This window comes from Lytechinus pictus, unplaced genomic scaffold, assembly GCF_037042905.1.
Source record: "Lytechinus pictus isolate F3 Inbred unplaced genomic scaffold, Lp3.0 scaffold_19, whole genome shotgun sequence".
Classification (NCBI taxonomy): Eukaryota; Metazoa; Echinodermata; class Echinoidea; order Temnopleuroida; family Toxopneustidae; genus Lytechinus; species Lytechinus pictus.
The window spans coordinates 15,536,072-15,545,853 of NW_026974140.1; positions in this window are offsets into that span (position 1 = coordinate 15,536,072).

Consider the following 9,782-nt stretch of genomic DNA (forward strand, 5'->3'; position numbering starts at 1 on the left):
CGTGTTGGCCCGGAGGGCGAGAAAAGGGGTTTTCTTTTGGGGGTATATAAGCAGCGGACAGGGGGATTGAAATGTCTGAGGGGGGATAGAGCGAAAGAGAAAAGTAGGAAAAGCAAATTTTATTCAAAATTCTTTTGGGCATATTAAGGTGCTAGTATAGAGTGACAAATTTCATGAAAATACGGAATAAAGCAATATATAAAAGTTGTTGGGCATATTAAGGTGCTAGTATAGAGTAATGAACAAGCCAAGATTCTCATAATTCGTGTTGGCCCGGAGGGCGAGAAAAGGGGTTTTCTTTTGGGGGTATATAAGCAGCGAACAGGGGGATTGAAATGTCTGAGGGGGGATAGAGCGAAAAGAGAAAAGTAGGAAAAGCAAATTTTATTCCAAATTCTTTTGGGCATATTAAGGTGCTAGTATAGAGTGACAAGCTTCATGAAAATACGGAATAAAGCAATATTGAAGAGTTGTTGGGCATATTAAGGTGCTAGTATAGAGTGATGAACAAGCCAAGATTCTCATAATTCGTGTTGGCCCGGAGGGCGAGAAAAGGGGTTTTCTTTTGGGGGTATATAAGCAGCGGACAGGGGGATTGAAATGTCTGAGGGGGGATAGAGCGAAAAGAGAAAAGTAGGAAAGGCATATTTTATTCAAAATTCTTTTGGGCATATTAAGGTGCTAGTATAGAGTGACAAATTTCATGAAAATACGGAATAAAGCAATATATAAAAGTTGTTGGGCATATTAAGGTGCTAGTATAGAGTGACAAGCTTCATGAAAATACGGAATAAAGCAATATTGAAAAGTTGTTGGGCATATTAAGGTGCTAGTATAGAGTGATGAACAAGCCAAGATTCTAATAATTCGTGTTGGCCCGGAGGGCGAGAAAAGGGGTTTTCTTTTGGGGGTATATAAGCAGCGGACAGGGGGATTGAAATGTCTGAGGGGGGATAGAGCGAAAGAGAAAAGTAGGAAAAGCAAATTTTATTCAAAATTCTTTTGGGCATATTAAGGTGCTAGTATAGAGTGACAAATTTCATGAAAATACGGAATAAAGCAATATATAAAAGTTGTTGGGCATATTAAGGTGCTAGTATAGAGTGATGAACAAGCCAAGATTCTCATAATTCGTGTTGGCCCGGAGGGCGAGAAAAGGGGTTTTCTTTTGGGGGTATATAAGCAGCGGACAGGGGGATTGAAATGTCTGAGGGGGGATAGAGCGAAAAGAGAAAAGTAGGAAAGGCATATTTTATTCAAAATTCTTTTGGGCATATTAAGGTGCTAGTATAGAGTGACAAATTTCATGAAAATACGGAATAAAGCAATATATAAAAATTGTTGGGCATATTAAGGTGCTAGTATAGAGTGACAAATTTCCTGAAAATACGGATTTAAGCAATTAATATAGAAAAGTTGTTGAAGTTCATGAAATACGCAATAAAAACGATCGAATGTCGACCTTTAGAAATAGCACCGAAATACTTCACATCCCCGATCCCCTAAAAAAAAAAAACTATGTTGGGGTTCGAACCACAAACGCTTAGATGCCTACGTATTATGCACTGCGCCACACTCACCTATTCACTGGTCGTATTGAAATTAAGATTCATATATACCGCGTAAAGCTTTACGAACAAAAAAAAATCCGGGACGGGCGCAAAACGCACACATATGAACACACGGGTACAGTGCTTCGCGAAGCGAAGCACTGTGTGTGTTCATATGTGTGCATTTTGCGCCCGTCCCGGATTTTTTACCTAGATGAGCGGTATTAATGGCGGTTGGGCATATTAGCTAATATGGCCTTTTTTTCCTGGTAAGGAATCCTTTTTTGGGGTTGAAAACCTTTTTTTTTTTTTTTTTTTTTGCTTGTCATAATTTTTGTGGTTAGAAATCCTTTATTTGTGGTTGAGGACCCTTTTTTTTTTTTTTTTTTGCTTCTCTAATTTTTTCGCGGACGAAATATCATCCAAAAAATTTGCCCCCCTTCTGGAAAATCCTAGGTACGGTACGCTGCCAGTGATTCAGTCCTGTTTCTGGTCAAATGGTGTTGTTTTGATTTGTTGGTTTTTCTTTTTTACAAAAAAAAATTATCCGGTTTATATTGACATGTCTTTCGCTTCCTTCCGGCTAACTTCATATGCATAAGAAAAAGAGAGCTCGAGAGAAAATGGTAAGTTGGACCTTTGATTTTTCCAAAATGTTCACATCATTTTAGCCCCTTAAATGTATATTTTTGAGCCTAATGGTGCTCGAAATCGTATAATTAATGGAATGAATGTTATTTTAGCATTAGAATCCCCCATTTTTGTCGTAAAAATTAACTCTTATTGCGGGAGCAGTCTAGTTAAATCTACATTATAGTCCGACATATTGCGTTTGGTGTTGTTGATCTACGTACACAATCGACTGGCAAGTGCCTTGGCTTGGCACACTCTAGCCTTTCTAGGCGACACCGCAATACTTACCCGTGTTAAGAAACTGGGACTCCACTCATGCGCATTTGGGCCGCCCTAGCTTAGAACTAAGCTTTGTTTTACTACTGTTTGCTTGTCAAATTTCTTTTGGTCAAGATGACCTTGTTTTGGGGGTGATAAACTTTTTTTTTTTTTTTTTTTTTTTTTTTGCTTGTCAAATTTTCCAGCCCCTGGTCCCCCTACCTTTGGGGAGAGATTTCCGCCCTTGCCAAGTAGACATACTCTTGATATTGTTTGCGAATCTGCACGGGCGTCGGGGGCTGGGGGATGAAGAAAAGCGGTGAGACAAAAAATAAAATAAAATAGAAGGGAAAAGAGGACAGAAAAAAAGTGAACGAAAAAAAAATTAATGGAAAATAAAAGGGAGGAGAAAATAGTGAGAAAAGTATAGGTCGAGATTTTATGTGCCCGTGCAAAAAGAAATGAGCAGAGGTTGAGATGTTGTCCGTTTGGGCAAATGCCTGTCTGTTTGTTGGACTGGCGCCTGTTGCAAAAATTATTATGCTGATGGAATCACCGCTTCATGTATACCGACAGTGACAGGATTTAGCGGTTGTATCGCGCTCTAACGCTCTAAAAGTAAAACTGTGTTCTTTATCAAAAAGTTGTCCTTCATGTAGGATGGTTATTTTGTCATTTTGCTATTTTGTCTATTTCCTTTATTCTTCAGCTGTTGTACATTTCTGTTCTGTCTAGACTTATGTTCATTTGCATTTCTTTTCAGCCTAAGGTTATTTGAGTTTAATGATATTCAGTTGTCATTCATTCATTCTTCTCTGAATGCCTTTCCTCCAATTCTCTTTTGTCATCTTCATTCCTTCTCTATTATCTCTTCAGGTGTTCCACTCATTCCATCCCTCACCTGACTCCTTAGTTTCTACTTCCATTATTACATAATCACCAGACATCTTTGTCATCTCATCTCATTCCTTATTGGTTTATCTTATGAATTGGGTTCTTACATTTTAGTTCGATCCTTCCATTTTCTTTAGTTTGATTGGTTGCTATTTCTAATTTAAATATTTATGTAAATTATAGAATGATTTGATTTTAGCTGAGGCAAAGCAGCCCAGATATTAAACAGTGCACTACCAGACTTCTTCGGTTTAAGTTCTCTTCATTTTGCGTCTGTTTCACTTATTCCCCCTTCAGCATGATTGATTGAGTTTGTTGATTTAGAACTTCATTTATTTTCTACCTCCAAACATATAATTTTCTCAACCTTACAACTGGTGGCAGCGTCGGTTCGACACCTTCACGCTATTCTACAACTTTCCTCGGTTCCACGATTCAGTTTTGTCTGCATGCTCATCCTTTATCATCTGCTTTAGGAATAAACTTTTACGAACCTCGTCTGTCTTTTGGTCTACCCGGTGCTATCCAACAGCCATTCGTCTTTCTGCTCAACTTACCTGGTGAGTGATGACTCCTGTTTAGTCCTGAGTACATAAACCTGCAGTACCTGGTTGAAGTGAAACCGCAACCATCTCTGAACTATATCCCGAATACCATATTTGTCTGCTACTGCCTCTTTATTCAGCCTGAAGACTCTCTTCACATCTTTAAGAGACTCTACTCCTTTCCACCTGAACATTTATTTTGCCACCATAACAATTTGCTGTGATTTCAGATCACTATGTCACGCAAATATTCTTCAGACACTAATGCCATGCTATCACGTCTAGATAGTTTGGAACGAGCCCTTCAACATCTTCAAGGCAATGTTACCCAACTTCAGGCATTGTTGTCCACATCTGCCCGATCATCTCCAACTCATGTTGCCGCAATGATGTGCAATAAGACAACACAGACAGAGCCGTCTCGTGTGTCTGCGCCAATGGACCTTGATAATCTCAACCACAAAGTAAGTGAATGTCAGAATGAGGACAGAAATATTTCAATGCTGAAATACTTCCTGGAACATGACATTAAACCCAAGACCAAGGAGATTGCTGATTTTGAGCCCCAAATGCGTCGACTTCTCTGGCAATACCAACGTTTCTTCCTGAAGGACGGCAAACTTTTCCGCAAACGAATGGCCTCTGATCGCATAACTGAACACCACCAATTCGTCGTTCCAGCAAACATGATTCCTGATGTCCTGAATACTTTCCATCCTCTGGATAATCACATGACATTAGAATGCTCAATTTCCACCATCTCTGAGCACTTCTTCTGGCCTAGCATGAAGCGAGACACTACTCAATTCGCAAGAACATGCAGCGCTTGTCAACTAGCACAAAGTCACGAATCATCAGCCAAACTGGACCAGATGCCAGCATCAGCCATCCGCACCGCAGTTTGCGCCATAACCGAACTAACGAAAGATTTCATCAGACGCACAGATCCACCTAGAAGTTTGAGACAGAAACGACATCGCAAGAATCGGCACAACAACAACAACAACAACTTTCGCAAACCACCAGCAGATCTCCAACCACCACGTTCACCTCCGAGAGATTACCAGCCGCAATCACCAGAGAACCCCTGGAAAGATCTCTCTCACATGCGCTCTTATTTCGCTCGTCCAGACCATGACATATCCTCATCGCCAAGAGACTACCACCATTCGGGATCAACTCGTACAAGGGACCATCGCCACTATCATTCGCCACCAAGATACCGAGATTACTCACCTTCAAGAGAACTGTATCCTGAGAACCATACCATCAACTCACCAGATAGATGGAGAGACTCATCTTCCAGGTATACTTACCAACATTCCTCTCATGAACATTTCCCAGTTTGAACAATTACTCTTGAAATGAGAAACTCTTTAGTGAACTCGGTGCTCATATGTCATTTGCAAACTCTTCAAAATTTCAAGTCTTAATGATCATTGGTATGATTTTCTGATTCTATATATATATATATAAATGTGCAATTTTACAAGAAAACATTTTGCTTAAGAACCTTTTTTCAGAAGGTGCCAAGCATTTCATGTGCATTTACGTCTATTTTACTATGAAAGCAAATATATCTCGAGATGTTATGTATTTTTTTATGTTCTCAAAATGCTTCAATAAAACCTTTTACAAGGGCATCATTCAAAAAAAAAAATTAACTTCAACTGAAAATTTCAATTTTCTCATACAGTACATAAATAGTCATATAAAAAGATTTGAATTTGTCTCCCCCCCCCCCCAAAAAAAAGGGACATCAAAAATTGTGTTTTATTGTCAAAATTACTCATATATTTTCACCTTCATTATCGCTCTTAAATCAAGTTTACTGAAGCATTCACTTTTGAAAAGTTTAGAAAACGTTTTGTGCTTATATCTCAAAGTTACGAAATTTCCTTTTTATGTCATCGATATGTTGATTGCATGTATAATGTTTGTGTTATAGAATATCTGTTCGTTTAACTCAAATTAAATGAATTCTTTTAATTGAATACATTTATTTTTTTTAAAAAAACCAAAACCAAAATGTACTTTCAATTCAAAGTGTATGTTTTACATCGGCTATAGACCTATAAAAAAAAAATCAAACTTTCTTGATGAACAAATATTCATGAACACAAGTTCCTGAATTTTGCCTGTTGATATTATTTTCATTGTACCTGGAAAGTCTAATAACTACTTTTGAACAGAATGGTAATATTTATTCTTACATCTTATCAATATACCATACTTTTTATTGCTAAGGAAATATGTAATTTTTGTAAATTTTAGTCTTGCAACTACTAGGTTTGAAAGAAAACATGGATTTTAATGTTTATGCAGATATCTATATTTAAAATTCTTAATTAGTATCCTACTCCCTGTTTTGATGTCTTAAAGTAAAATTTGAAAAGTTAACTTAAATACATATTCGGCAGACCCACTCTGTTGAATTATTATTCTGCAGCAATTTTAGATTATTTGATCAACTTCAATATCTCAATATCTTAAAATTTCATTAGTATTTTATCTTGTACTTTTAAATATTTACTATTCATTTGAGATGTCATATTGATTTCATTTGTCTTGTAGTGCTCTCATATGAGTTATTGTTATTCCATTTTGTTAGTCCAGGAGATATCTTTTTTTTAGTTGAAAAAAAAAGAAATCTTAGATGATTTGAAGAAAAAAATATATATATTCGATGATTAGTACAAATTTTATCTTTTCTGAAAAAAAAGTTTAATTCTTTTTTTTTCCTTAATTGATATAGTAATTCATTTCATGTCATGCAAGTATAAGATATACATTGAAATTATTTGCATGTTCATTTATTTTTAACTGAAGCACAGTCTTTTTTTTTTAAATGAAATTACACATATGATGCCAAAAATGAAAAGTTTAAAATTCTAGTAAGATTTTTTTCTTCTCCAAATTAATCCTTAATTCTCTCCTGGTCATCACATTTAGATATCAATTATATCATTGTGTGATTTTTGTTTCAATATTATGTAAATAATGTTAGATGTTAATATTGTTCATATCTGGTTATGCAAAAACTGTTTATTTTAGTTCTTTGATTTAAAAATTGAGGACAATTTTTTGGAAGGAGAAAGTTTATGTAGGATGGTTATTTTGTCATTTTGCTATTTTGTCTATTTCCTTTATTCTTCAGCTGTTGTACATTTCTGTTCTGTCTAGACTTATGTTCATTTGCATTTCTTTTCAGCCTAAGGTTATTTGAGTTTAATGATATTCAGTTGTCATTCATTCATTCTTCTCTGAATGCCTTTCCTCCAATTCTCTTTTGTCATCTTCATTCCTTCTCTATTATCTCTTCAGGTGTTCCACTCATTCCATCCCTCACCTGACTCCTTAGTTTCTACTTCCATTATTACATAATCACCAGACATCTTTGTCATCTCATCTCATTCCTTATTGGTTTATCTTATGAATTGGGTTCTTACATTTTAGTTCGATCCTTCCATTTTCTTTAGTTTGATTGGTTGCTATTTCTAATTTAAATATTTATGTAAATTATAGAATGATTTGATTTTAGCTGAGGCAAAGCAGCCCAGATATTAAACAGTGCACTACCAGACTTCTTCGGTTTAAGTTCTCTTCATTTTGCGTCTGTTTCACTTATTCCCCCTTCAGCATGATTGATTGAGTTTGTTGATTTAGAACTTCATTTATTTTCTACCTCCAAACATATAATTTTCTCAACCTTACATTCATATTCATTTTCGCAAAAGAATATAAAGTTTTCAATCAATTGTCTATAGTTGTCCTGTTTATGATAAAAATACTTAGAAATTGGGTTAGGTTAGGGTTATCAAATTATCAGGGCAGAAAATATATTTTTTTCTGATTTTGCACGTCGAGCTGGCATTATTTGATCTGTGAGATATGTTTTTAATGACATTCATTGTATTCACAGCAATATATTATTAAACATTGCGCACGCGCTGCGCGCCGCATGAATTATAGATAGGTCTATAGTTATCAGGTGAATAACTTACCGCTACACACTGATCATGCTGATACTGTTTTGTAAATTAAAGGGGAATTTCACCTTGATATTGTGAAAATATAAGAAAAACAATTTCAAAATATCGGTGAAGATGTTATTTAAACAAAAATAGGAGTTAAAGGGGAATCCAGCCTTGGCCATAAAATGTTGTGTTGGGAAGGAGAAAAATAATTAAACAGAATGGTGAAAGTTTGAAAGAAATCGGACAAGCAATAAGAAAGTTATAGCTGCTTTAAAATTGAGATCACTAATAGTATGTAGATTTCAAATTGGCAACTGGGTAAGTAAATTATGACAATGGGCAAGGACAACTTTCCCATAGGCCATGTACTTTATTATCAGGGATTTGTGGTTTTCTCCAAGTACCTGTTCCCCTGGGGCAGTAATCTAAATATAACCCAGGTAGTATATTGTTTAATGTCCTCATGAAAGAAAAATATAATTTGAAATAAAACTTTTGGGAAAAATGACATTTTAGGCATAATATGTATTGGAGTACATGGAAGAGTAGTCCTTGCCTTACATCACTATGACATCCCATATGCGGCCAATTTGAAGTCTCCATGAGTATAGTGATTACCAATATTTACAACTTTTAAAAATTCATAACTTTCTTGTTGTTTGTCCAATATTGTTCAAACTTTCACCTATCAACTTGTCTGATTTTTCCTTTTCTTATAAAAACAAGTTTTTATTTGGGTTGGATTCCCCTTTAATAGAATTTCGAATGCTTGATTTGTGACGTCATAAGCTAGCAGTTGCTCTATATTCTATGTTATATAAAATGCAAAAATTTTCCATTTTTAATGGTTCGTAATTACCCACTTTTTTCTTTTTTGGAACGAGTATGAAGTTATCTATTGATATACTGAATGTACAATAAAAGTCATTATCATGTATTTCCTGACATTTCATTTACTTTTTTACCATAATTATATCCCAGAGCTGCTCGCATAGACCTACGCCGTCACAAATAATTTGTAAAAAATCTCACCTTTAGTTATTTTTTATTTTTTTTGGTGGGGATGGATTTTCCTCGAACGCATACCAATTTTTCAAATTATTTTTTTCTGCTATTTTCATAATAAACTTTAAATGAATTCGCCTTTACACTACTTATTTTTTTTAAAGACAAAATAACAAAATTACATCTAGTCATCATCATCATCATCATCGTCACCAACTTCATTCTCATCTTCATCACCACTACCACCATCATTATCATCATCATCATCACCGCCACCATCACCACCACTATCATCTTCACCAAGATAATTTTCATCATCATCATCATTGCCATCATCATCTTTCTTTTTGTCTTATTTTTCCCCCTTCCCTTCTTTTTTCCTTCCTATTTTCCTCCTTTTTAGAGGGGCACACCACCACGTCCCCTCACTGGATATCCGCCTCTAAATATGTTTGTTGTTGTTTATAAGTTGGCGGATTCCTCATGAAATGAAATAAAAGAGAAAATAAGGAAAGGGAAACTAAGAAGAAAAAGAAGGACTGAGGAGAAGAAAAAAGAAAGCCAAAACAAACAAGAAAAAACAATATCAAAATTTCGTTGTAAAGTCTTCTACGTCATTTTAATAATTATGTTTTCAATGAAATGAGAACATAAAAGAATTGAAACGAGTAAAAAGGGCTACATCATAGTTAAAAGAAATAGAGGGAAGCTCCGAGACAATAAAAAGGGTGAAAAAAAAGAAAAGATTTTGAAACACTCACAACACGAGCATAATAAAAAAATTTGGAATAAGCGAGGACAAGTTAGCTGAGCCTGGGGACCCCCCCCCCCCCCCTCTCTCTCTAGTTATTTATCTATCCATCAAACTCGCATATACAAGAACTTCTTAATAATCAAAATATTGCGAGCAAAAAGCACGA